The 12,202-nt window shown below is 40.0% G+C and overlaps 1 protein-coding gene across 2 annotated transcripts in view; it reads left to right on the forward strand.

The window, feature by feature from the left end:
* GMDS (GDP-mannose 4,6-dehydratase) overlaps positions 1-12,202 on the forward strand; it is a 429,522-nt gene that overhangs the window by 332,384 nt on the left and 84,936 nt on the right. The gene's annotated exons all lie outside the window — the stretch shown is intronic.

Raw genomic sequence — 12,202 nt, forward strand, 5'->3', positions numbered from 1 at the left:
GAGACCCAAGTCACCTTTTCAGCGCTTCCTTGACATGTCTCCGCCAGTCCCATCTGGCTTGATTCAGGGGGTCAGCGTGGGGACTGAGGAGAGGTGGCAGCTAGAGAGAGCAGGATTCGAGGGAGGTCTGACTGCAGCGGTCTCAGGCTTTAGATGTTTCTCTGGGACGTGATCTAGATGGTTTTATTCCCTTTCCTTCCCACATGGTCTCACGCTTTGGTCTTTTTCTTTGTGCTGGAAAGGGGAAGAATACTAAGTGAGGAAGTTTAATAATAAGTTTAGTTATTGTTTCACCATTTGATGCAACAGTTTGTTTCATACCCAGGTTTACAACCACCTCTTGGGTCTGATGCGGAAAATACTGCAGTGTCAGAGCGCTACTTACACTGACATGAACTACGGGCCCCGCTTTCCTCTCTTTTACGTGGACAGTCAGGCTGTACAAATTCATGAAATTAATCTCATGTGAAGTCAGAATCAGGCACGGTTCGCAGGACGAAGCTCATTTCTACTGGAAAAGATTCAGAGAGTTTATTTCCAGGTTTCCCTCAATTATTGTGCAAAAGGGAAAAAAAATTAAATTTGCTGACGTTGAGGCAAGAGAGGAAAAGACAGCAAGAAACCACTGTAGCTTGCTTATTAGTATCTTGATCGCCTGAGTAGTTATCTCACTTATCTCTTGCATCACAACGGAAATGTGCAGTATCTCAAGAAATGTCTATTTCATGGAGTTTTGGAATGTGTAATCTAACAATCATTTCCATGCGCTCTCATCCTTGGGTTTCCTTGCTCCTTTAATTCTTTTTTTTAATTAGTCTAGAGCTAGTCAGTATTAAGGAAGAATGTTTGAATTCCCACCTTTTAGAGGAAAAAAATAACTTTTTTTCACTATAAAAGTGCAGACAAAGGCATCTAATTCTATAACAAATAATGCACTTCATCATGAAATGTCTGTGCTAGCTTTCTTACAGCACTCTAGTTGCATAAATATTATTACTCCAGCTTCACAGACAGCAAAATTTAGGAGGTAAGATTAAATGCTTTAGTCAAGGCCACAAAGGTGGCCTTTAGTCAAGGTCATTGTCACCGCTGAGATTGGGACACTGGAGATGGTGTCTGCTCATCATTTGCTTTGTCCAAACTGAAACCAATAAGCAGGCTGGACCTAAAGCTGGACCCATGCAATTAGGATAGGGTTTATGGTATAGCTATTAACAAAAAATATACAGAGCAGAGAATTGTGTTCATGTGAAATATGTTTCAGCAGTTGAGTTATAAATCTCTGAGAAGAAAAAAAAAAAAGGAATGAAAAGAGACTTGCACATGGAAACCGGCATATAAGGGATGACAATGTCGTCGTGGTGATAAATCCATTACATTCTGCAATGACTCATGCCTGTGCCACTGTTATTTGCCTGAGAACAGACCTCTGGCCCTCGCCAAGTAATGCTTGTGGGAACGTTGTTCCCGGTGTCTGGCCTACAGGGGTTATTCCAGCCTTAATGGCAGAATACCTCGTGTGCGTAGAGTCTTGTTCATGTCCATTGAGGAGGGAGGGCCCTTACTTTGTCTGGATGTGATATGAGCAATGACTTCTGACGTGCATGTAGCAGAGATTTATTGCAAGCAAAAGTTGAAGTGTGATAATGCTACTGGGGTATTCTGTAATAATATGGTAAAACGCTTGTCAGCACTTCATCTCGGGCAGTGAAAGTCAATTGTATATGCTACACAGAGAGAGATAAAAAACATAAGTATACTTAAAACTTCATATGGTTTGCATTTTTCATAACAGCTCTCCTGACTCTAATATAAGACAGGTTTTAATTTTGTTTTGGGTAAGTGGATGTGCTTACAGTCTCACACCCACAATTCCATGGCTTTAAATAGAATCGCTCCCAGGGTGCATAAAAGAACACATGCTGTTATGTGAAGGATTTATCCAGGATGCCAGGACTGTATTTATTGCTGGGAACAAACTGAATAAAATTTTCTATTCCATTTTGACACTAGCCCATGGAGAGCAGCCTATCTACAGTTTTAATGCAGACCCTTCCCTTCCCCTGACTTAGGATTCGGTGCGACTAACCGCCGTTGCAGAAGTAGTAATTATTAATGACGGTGGAATCGGAATGACCAGAACAAGCCAAGGGAAGGTCAATGCAAAGTGCCCTCCAAATGTATTTTTGAGTATGCTCAAAAGAAATCTTCCTGTTGCCTTTTCACATTTGCGCTGCACAGCCAGACTTCTAAAATACATCCACTGGTTTCTGGGATCGTTTTACCACTGACTTTTTGTAGCTGAAATTCCCATGCCCTGATTTGAGATGGCATAGACCATGAGCTGGTATCCGACCCTGAGTACGTAGGAACTTGGTCAGAGCAGCAGTAATGCTAATGCTGTGGCAATGAATCTGTGAGGCAGATTCCTCTGTCCTAGGGCTTGGGCTAAAACCGCCAGACTCTTTGCATAAGCTGCTGTATCACATGGTGGCGGTTTTGGGTACTCTTGGCCTAAAATTGAACTTGTGACATGAGGTAAAAATAAAAAAGAAAATAAATCCCTCTGTATTGCATTACCATATCCCCGAGGCATCACGGTTGTGCTCTTGTCTCTGTCTGTACTCAACCGAGAGAATTTAGCATCAAATTCCAAAATGTTGTCACCTGCAATGTTCTGGTAAAGGCAAATAAAAATTCCACGGAACCAGGAATGAGATTACTTTACCATCTTGATACTTTTTCAGGTGACTTCTTGCTTTTTATAGTTAGTAAAATAGTGCTTGTTATGCATTTTTACCGCTGCCTCATAAGTAATGACAACTTAATGGTGAAAATCTTTTTTACTTCCAACTCCAGTGGACTGAAAACTGGAATAAAATCAGAAGGTGAAGTTTCAGTGATGTGTTAAAGGTAGCGCCCTCTTTATGTACACAGATTATTCAGACAAAGATAACTAGTTTTATAAGAACCCAATGAATAGTAAATGTTTTCCTCAGTAAGTAGTTTAAGTAAGTAAGTAGTCCTGAGTAAATTAACATTTCAAGTAAACTGTTTTAGATTATTATTCAGGACTGTAACATCGTTTGGAAACTGGTAGCAGTCTGAGGAGAAAATGCCTTAGTGTTCAAAAGCATGAAGCAAGAATTCTGGAAATTTGGAGGGGAAATGTAAGTTTTAAAATAGAATTCAGGTTAATTTTATGTTATTAACTCACTCTATCTCCCTGTATTTATTTAAAAAACATAACACTGTTCATACATTTTATCTCAGTGCTCTTGCTTTGTTACTTTTGCTGTCTCAAAGGCTTGCTGCTCTTCCTTCCTAATTATACCCTCAAACATGTATAAGCATTATGAAGTACTGATTTATTATCTCGGAGCCTATCTGCCTGTGTTCTGGCAGTTCTCTGCTGCTCTTGGCACTTTTTTACAGTACTACGAGTGGTTTAACCTGAGTCAGGGCCCTTTTCCAGATAGGCACTGGGCAGATCCCTGCAGACCTACAAACCTTGAGTGGAGAAGCTAGCAAGCTGAGGAGGCAATGTTCGCAAATGGGAGGAAAGGAAAGGAAAGAAGATTTGGAGAGAGAAAGTAATTGCCTGACTCATGGTATAGATAACAGCATTTTTGATTGTGTGATCAGTAGTACTTTGATCTGCAGATCATGCTGCTCCTCTGACCCCCATCAACAGGAGCACATCAGCTTATGCTTAGCTGTAAGTGTCTGAGCAATCCAGGAAAGAAAGAGGAGGCAAACAGGTGTCAGAAGCATGAACCAGCATCTTTTTATAGTCAAATGTTGCGCTATAAACATTTTGTGATCAATATCTACATTGCGATCATTATTTTGGTGCTGATCATTTTGCTCCCGTAAATATGCCAGTACCTGACTTGAAAGCCTAGTCTGTTTTCTTGTGGTTAGATCGTGGCCCCAACCAGTCCTTCCTGGCATGGGTCCCTAAGACTTCTCTGCCCTCACCGCAACCTGGGTACAACCCTTTACTTTAGCGGTGAGTAATCCTGTCAAATGGGAGTCTGCTTCTTTGTGAAGAGGTATTTTGTCTTTCATTCATATAAAAATAGCCAGGAAAATTAATTCTGGAAGGGAAAAAAGGGAGGGGGAAGTGGGTCAAATATCTTTCAGAATTGTCTGCTAGGTGGAGCCTGGGAAACATGTATTTGTTCTATAGTCTTGTCTAGGTAATACAAATCTGAGTGTTTAAAACTCACACGTACTTTCTGTAATTCAAATTTTTCTCATTTTTCTCTGTTTAGTTTTGAATTTCTTTCCCCTTTTTCTTAAACAGAATTTAAGGCACCCCTTTGTTAGCAATTGCGACAATATCCTCCAAAATTAAAATGAAAGAAACAGAGCATATATGCATCCTTTCTGTATCTTTTCATTTAAATTACTGTGTGTCACACATGTCACTTCCAATTTAACTGTTTGAAGAATAAACAAACCATTGTGGACCTAAAAATCTGTTCACATTTTTTTGGCAGGAAAAAAGGACTATATTAATTTTCATTGTTGGTGAGGTTTCCCAACAAGCAGCTTTACTGTTTCTTTTTTGCCTCCAGCTAGCAACTAAAGATCAGTTATAAAACTGTATACAAATACTTCCATGTATTGAAATAACAATATTTTGACACTCAGTGACACACACACACAAAAAAAAGCAGCAGTAATCTAGTTTTTGATAACACAATGAGAACTTTGTATTCAGCTGAGGTGCATGTGAGAAACATTGTGTTGCGTTAACAGGGAAGGTTGACCTTCAAGGTTTATCTGGATTATAATTCTTGTGGTTTTTATTAATAAAACTGCCTACTAAAGTTTCACAAGTCCTCCCTGAGATCTGTAAAACAACTGGCCTATCTGCTTACAAGAGAAAAGTTAGATAGTATTTCCTAGTATTTCCTACAGATGTGAGGGGTTTTGTTTCAGAAGACATTGATATTGTTTCCATTCAAGATGCTCCACAAAGATTATCAGGTATTTTATTGTCTTAGTAACTTTATAATTGTTGGATTATTATCTTTAAATATATCAACTATACTCTTTTCACTTGAAAGAAAAAAAATCATGGATCTGAACACAGTTCAGCTCTGAACAAGTTCACATGTACAGCCAAACTGTAGGATTTGACTAAATCAGTAAGCATACTTCAAATTGCTTCTGTGGCAATTTATCAACTGTAACTTTGAAAATCTATGAGAATGTTTATAAAATGAGTCACGACATATTATCTCTGTAACTATACCCTAGGAGACTTCTAATATGTATATCAGTAAAAGTGATTTTTGCTGTTTGTTTACCTTCTTGGTATTCTTAAAGTAAATATTCCATTGTTTTTATCAAATGATGTGTTTTTCCTCAGAGGAAAATGTTTTCATCTCAATCTGTTCTCATTTTATACCTTTTCTGTCGGTGATGTAACTGTCTATGGTTTGCAATCGCTCTTCTGAATGGAAGCAGCTGCCGTGTCATAAGTACTCAGTGTCTCCTCTGCGTGAGTAGAAAGGACAACGCTAAAGGAAAAGCTTTGTACACAGACATTGCAGTCCTTATGTTCAGCATTACACTGTTAAGGAAGAAGCATATCAAAATGTATTTAAACTGATGAGATCTGTAGATACTTAAATGGTGTTCAGAAGGGCTTTTCCATGAATGGAAGTTCCTTGAGCAACAGGTCTTGCACCAATGCTGTGATTTTTGGTGATCTGAGAAAACAGGATGATGACTCTTCAGGGGAAAGAGAGAGGCATGTCCTGCACTGCTTGCGCAGTACCTGTTTTGCTGTAGGTTTTGAGAGAGGGTTGAGCTTATGAGAAGTGTCACTCTTGTTGCAATGATAGACAATGACCTCAGTCATGAACTTCAGTTTGCCTTTCAAATACAAACCGTAACAGCGTAGTAAGGTTCTTGCTTATTGGGTGTGCACCCTTACTCTTTAAGTAACTGAGCAAGAAGGGTTGTATTTTAGCATAGGAGTACATTGATTATGCATACTCCCATATTCCTGCTGTCACTGGCTTCTTGGGAGTATCAGCGTGCCTCACAGCACATCCCTGTGGTTTTCTTTGGCAAGAGTCTCCCTGCCGTGCTTGCCTTGCCTTATAACATCGTTAGAAACAAGTACTAAAGCAATAGTCATTACTTAGACTGAACTCCCATTGTGGCAGGGAGCATGGGATCATGCCCAGCGCTTTTGTGTTGGCTTTCAGGCAGAGGCAGCTTATATTTTACTCTGATCACAAGACTTTTTTGCTGCACTTGAGTTCATTAGTGTTTTTCAGCCATGTGTGCTATGCCCCTATTGTGTGCAGAACATGTGTAAGGAGATTTTTTTTTCCCTCTGTTGTGTATTATATGTATGTATCACTGTCTTTTTATATAATCTCCTTATATAACACTCTCATGCCTACCGGCTACACCCAGTACACACCTACGCTTTTAACAGTCGCAGAAGTCAATCAGATGTGGGTGACTCAGCCAGCGTAGCACCTCTTCTTCCTTCCCTTCCTTCCCTGCCCTGCCCTAAATAAACAGATAAACTGGAAGTCCGTTTGGGTTCAGAGCTCTGAGTCGATGTCCCCAGTCTCACTTTTCCAAGGCACGATCATCAATTGTGGTCATTTCTGTAGCAGCTTGAGAAACCACAGCCAGTCAGCTGGCTTGTGTCAGGAGGAGCCGGGTGGTGGCATCTGGAACTGCTTCACATCCAGGCAGGCAGGAAGTGCGTGGGCATGACATCTCCCCACGTCGCGCAGCGCAGAAGATGCCGAGCAGCTTCTCTCCATGCCAGTGCAATTGAGATGGGACAATGCAGAGAGAGAGGTGATACAATAGCCCTGTCTTTTGTGGCACAAAGGGAACAGTCCCTCATGATGCATGCAGGAACAGCAGTCATGCCAGGCCTTTGTGCTTGCCATATGGAGAGAAGGCTCTCCTTTGCTGCCACATCCCTGTAAAGGCTGATCACGCTTTGGCCCAAAATGCTCAATTCTCCTTCTCAGTGGTGACCCCAGCAGGATAGCTAGGTTTGGGATCACTAGAGAGTACAATGTCCAACCCACTGAATTCTTGTGCCCACTTCTAGACAATAGAGTATGGAATACTGTAAAGACAGAATTTCTATAAATGGTGAAAATGTACTCTTGGGTCTCTCTGGGTGGTAATGTTTTCTGACTTAGTCAGAAATTGCTCCCTAATTGTTGACAGCCTTGAGGTAACCCATGCCCTCCACAAGTGATAAGTAAGTAGAGCTAGACATTCACCAGTCTCTGCTTCTTTGTCTCTGAAACGCATGGACAATGCACCCTGCATCAGACTACAACTATCTATCTGTTCCATCTCCTAAAGTAAACGTTACTGATTTGGTTTGATTTTGTGTGTGTGTGTGTGGTAAATACAAAGAAGTCAGAAATTCTCTGCATAATACCTAGAAATATGTATGAAAGATATTTTTTTTTTACATTATAGGGCTTGGAAAAAAATGCTGTGTAGCAGTGCAGGGCATTTTCCATTTATCACATTGTGTGTCTGTTCAGTCATATCTGGTTTGGGTCTTGCATCGGATGGGATGTAAGAAAAGGCTTTACGCATTCTCTTGAAAAATCATCTTTTATTTCTAGAGCAGAAATCATCGGTTGTACGTTAAAGTCTCAAAGTCGTATTTTTATTTCTTTTTTCTCTTAAATAGGCAGATACCTGATTACAAGCCCATTTTAACAATATACAGTGCTAGAGCATACAGTGGAAGGAAAGTATCAAATATATAGAGTTAAACATAACCTCAACTACCGAGTCTTTGTTATCCATGGATGACAGCCCAGTTAATAAATGTTTTCTCACTGGGATGCTGGACTGGAAGTTAATGGTGAAACACATCTACAACATACTCCAGATGCTCAAGACAAGCAGACACATCACAACCATAACAGCAGTGGCATGCACAGAATGTACCTATACGGGGGTTGTGTTAGTCCAGCTTGGGTTTTCCCCTTGACTAGCCCAGGTGCGAACACTATGTAAGCAAAGAAATTTGGGCAGGGAGAAGACTGGTTCATGTTTTGGATATGTTGCTTGAAAATGGTGCTTACTACTGGCAGGGGCTTATACACAGAAAAGGGAAGAGGGGAAAGATGAAAGAGGAAAGATTTTGGCAGAGGCTGTAGTTCAGGCATGCAGAACAGATATCCCAGTCCACATAATCATAAAAGTGTGTCCGCTTGCTAGACTTGCTACGTATCTCTCTCCGGTTAGGTTTTGGTCTTTAAATGTAAATGACATAGTATTGCCTTTAGACTTTGTGAGTCACTAGACCAGAGCCAAAAAGAGTTCAAATATGAAAAACATGTTTTGTTACATTTGCCATTAAAGGAACAGTTTTATTCTAAGAGAGCCGAAGCCTGAATTGTTGCCATAGTAGTTTTCTCCTCCTCTTCAACATTTGCCCATATTCTGTTACCTGGATGAAGCAAAAAATGAGGGAGAGGGTGGCAGAACTGAACACAAGTAATTTCTTTACTTGCTGTCAGCCCATTGAAAAAAGCCTTTACAAAGAAATCCAGGAAAATCCACAATTCTCCATTCCTGCACCAGAAAAATTCCTAAAATACATGACCTTGCGATGGTTAAAAGATAGCCAAGAGCCAAAGCTGGGCAATGTTTTTATCCCAGCTCAGCCATGTCATGGGTCATGTGGTTCAGCATGTGAACAGGAAGGTGAGAATGGGTGAACTTTTGCCTCAGTTGTGCAGTCCATCAGAGAATAAATGGAGCAAATCACTCTGCAGCTGTATCGGGAGGTGAACGGCTGAATACCTCTCACACAGAGGCCTTTGTGTTCTGGACATGATCTAGCATTATGATGGGACGCACTAGGCTGAGGCTTTGTAGCAATTACTAACCCATTATCACGCTAGAACATGAGATCATTTATCTTCTAATTCAGAGTGTCACCTGTTCTTCATTTGCCAGTCAATAACCATTAATTACTTTCAGTGGAAATTTAAACAAAGCTTTTCCCCTCTGTTAAAACCAGTAAGCCATTCAGTAATGACAAATAAACCTGGAGCTGTATCTCCCCCTTTCCTCTCATTCTCAGCCTGGAGTCTGGTACAATATGAACTCTTAAAGGAAATGCCTAGAAATTGATAGGTCAAGGGCCTTTATTAGTCTGATGTGGGGGGAAGCACATTCCTGGCACTTGCTGTAGGGAAAGCATATAGCTACTGCTTGTACACAGTTTTCTCATTGGTTGTCACGGGCTGTACCTGTGGAAATAAAGATTTGAATGTGGAGTTTGGTCAAAGATTTTTCTATCTTCTGGCTTGCCTTTGTGGTTTTTTACGTACTGTTCATGCAGACCCATTCAAACCAACAGCGTTTGGTCACCTTCCTCAAAGCAAAACAGAGCTATCGCTTATTTTGTTTGTAACTTTTAGCATGTTCATTTTTTTCATACCTGATTTGATTGAAGTAATTGTAAGTGCCAACAATTCTGAATGCCAGAAAAACTAAAAGAACCAGCAGTGATAGATTCTCAAGTAATCATTAATCTAAACATTCTTTCCTGGTAGGAGTTGAGGCAAAAATTGCTTTTAGCAACTCTGTCTGCATTGTTTGATCGTTGCTAAGTTGATCCTGTAGAAATTTGCTGCAGTTGAAGTTGTATTTCTAAGATGGCGATTGCTTGCTCTTTGAAATGGTAGACAAGAGTTGATACATCCAAATGCATAAAACTTGGTGGGACCAATTGTCAAAGGCTCGTTTTTTGTTAGTATTTTCTGTCTCCTTCAGTCTAGTACATGTTTCAGAGTAAAGAGAAACTTCCAACGCTATTTTATATTAATACACAAAATTAATATGTAAATATTTTAAAGACTTGCTGTATTGTTTAATGTCTCCGCATAAGCACCCGCACTAAAATTGTGTGCAGCGAATTACAATACTGAGGTGTTTAAAAGTGGAGGGACGACAAAAAATTATTGTAAGTCTGATCCTGCTTCTACTTAGACATATTAATACTACTTTACAAAAGTGCATAGTAGATAGCAGGTCCTTATACTAATATTGCATATTTGGTCAACCTATGTGGCATTTGGGGGTATGGGGGGTGATTTTTACCAATAAATTAGGTTTGGTTGTTACACCTCTGCCAGATGTGACTGACACTACAGTGCTGTGTCCGTTTCAAAGAAAGGCGAGTCCTTGAAATCATTATGTACAGCAAACATCCACTAAAGTCAGGAGGAGAACCGCTATAAATTCTGACTCTGACTGACTGACTGTCTAATCTTGGAAATCCTTATTCACTCAAATAGTGCCTTCTCATATGAGGAAGCTTGTTGTTTTCAGCTGGGCTGCTTAATGAAAGCTGAAGGTCTGTGAAATCAGGGACTAGGCTAGGAGAACCAGAACTATCAATTACTTGCTTCAGATATTCCTTTTACCTTTCTGTGAAGCTGCTGCTACTGTGAATCCTGCAAGCTTGTCCAGTCATGAAGAAACAGGAGCTGGTGATTTACGGCGACCTCTCAAATCAGCAGGGAAACCCCAATGTTCCAAGAAAGCTCATATGAGAGATATGAGTTAAGACATCTCCTCCCCACAAGAGGAGTTTCATCAGCCAGTCGGGTATTTCTGCGTCATTGGCTAGGATGTTCAACCCTGGAAAGGAAAAATAAAGTTGCTGCCATTGTCCTGCCCAGCAGGTCATATCCCTAAAGCACAATTAATGTCAAGGACTTACACAGCAGTTGCCCAAAACCCAGCCTTCCACGCACGTTCAAGAAGCAAAAAGGTTCAAAAGGAACATGTTAATAAAATCTTGTCAAAACTTTGGAAGATGCATAAAATGATAACTGGGAAGAAAAATTACCTGCAAATAGAACCATTTAAGTGGAATGTATCGCCTTGCTATGCTGAACACTGATTTATTAAGGGGGGGGGCGGAATTTAATATTTCAGGTGGTATTTACCAAGAGAAACTGAGCTGTCCCAAAGCTTTTATTAATCTGATTTGCAGAGTATCCACTACCATCAAGGGACCTACTAAAGTTGTTTTCTTTAAAGCTGATGTGAAGAGGTCAATGCAAATAGCGTTGTGGATTACACTGTGAGAAGATGACAGTCCTTTTTACCATATGGAGGGAAAGTTGAATTATTTTGTTTTCTTTTTCTGGTTATTTATTAAATGAGGATCATGCCATACAGGTATTCCCTTTTCCTCTCCAAAGGAAATGAAGTGTTTACATCATTTTGATTGATCTAAAGTAATAATTATTCTGTCCGCCTACAGCTCCTAGGCAGTCAAATAGTCCAGTTGCTAGAGCAGTGGCTTGCACATCAGAAAACTGAAATGTACCTGCCGTGATACCTCAGACAAGTCACACGTGTCTTTGCATGCTTCTTTTTCCATCTGCTTTCCTGCTTTCATGCTGACTTTAGCTGGCCAGCCCTCTGAGATGGTGCTCATCCATCATTACTAGTTTGTGGGAGGGGACTCTGTGAAAGACATTGCTGTGGGAAGTAAACCTGCTCCCCTGAAATACAATAAGTTGACAATCCTATGAAGCTTTGCTTCAAAACCTATTGTGGTTTTTGCCTCTGCACAAACAGTTCTCTGAAAGAGATGTTAATGGTCGTCTCACTTTTCTACCAGTGTTTTCTGTGTTCCTGCGTCAAAAGAAAAAGTTTCTGCTATGGTGCTTTAATATGTAATGTTCAGCACATATTCAGCAGGAAAAACAGATTAATTTGGTCAAATACACCCTTGACTATTCTTAGTTACCTTTTTAATTACTTTTAGTTAAAATCTCAACTTAGCCAAACAAACGTGACAGAAGAAATAGACAAAAAGACCCATATTTTCATGATTCAATGTGTTTGACATCATTCTATAACAGACAGACAGCAGCATTCTGGACTGAAACATTACAAAATTTTGTTCTTTTCCCCATATCTATGTCAATTCATGCAGTGCTTTAAACAAGTGAATCCATGCTCTTAAGCACTAAACCAAGTCTCAGTGCTCAAAAGTAAACATATTAAAGTGTCCCCCATAGAAACCCCTGCTGTGAAACAAATTGAAAATCAAATACACTATTGTTTTCTATAATAAGAAGTAATTGAACTCTTTTCAGAGTTGCACCGAACTGGTTAATAGCCACCATGTCAGGAAAGTGCTAAT

Source organism: Ciconia boyciana, chromosome 2 (genome assembly GCF_034638445.1).
Source record: "Ciconia boyciana chromosome 2, ASM3463844v1, whole genome shotgun sequence".
NCBI classification, from domain to species: Eukaryota; Metazoa; Chordata; class Aves; order Ciconiiformes; family Ciconiidae; genus Ciconia; species Ciconia boyciana.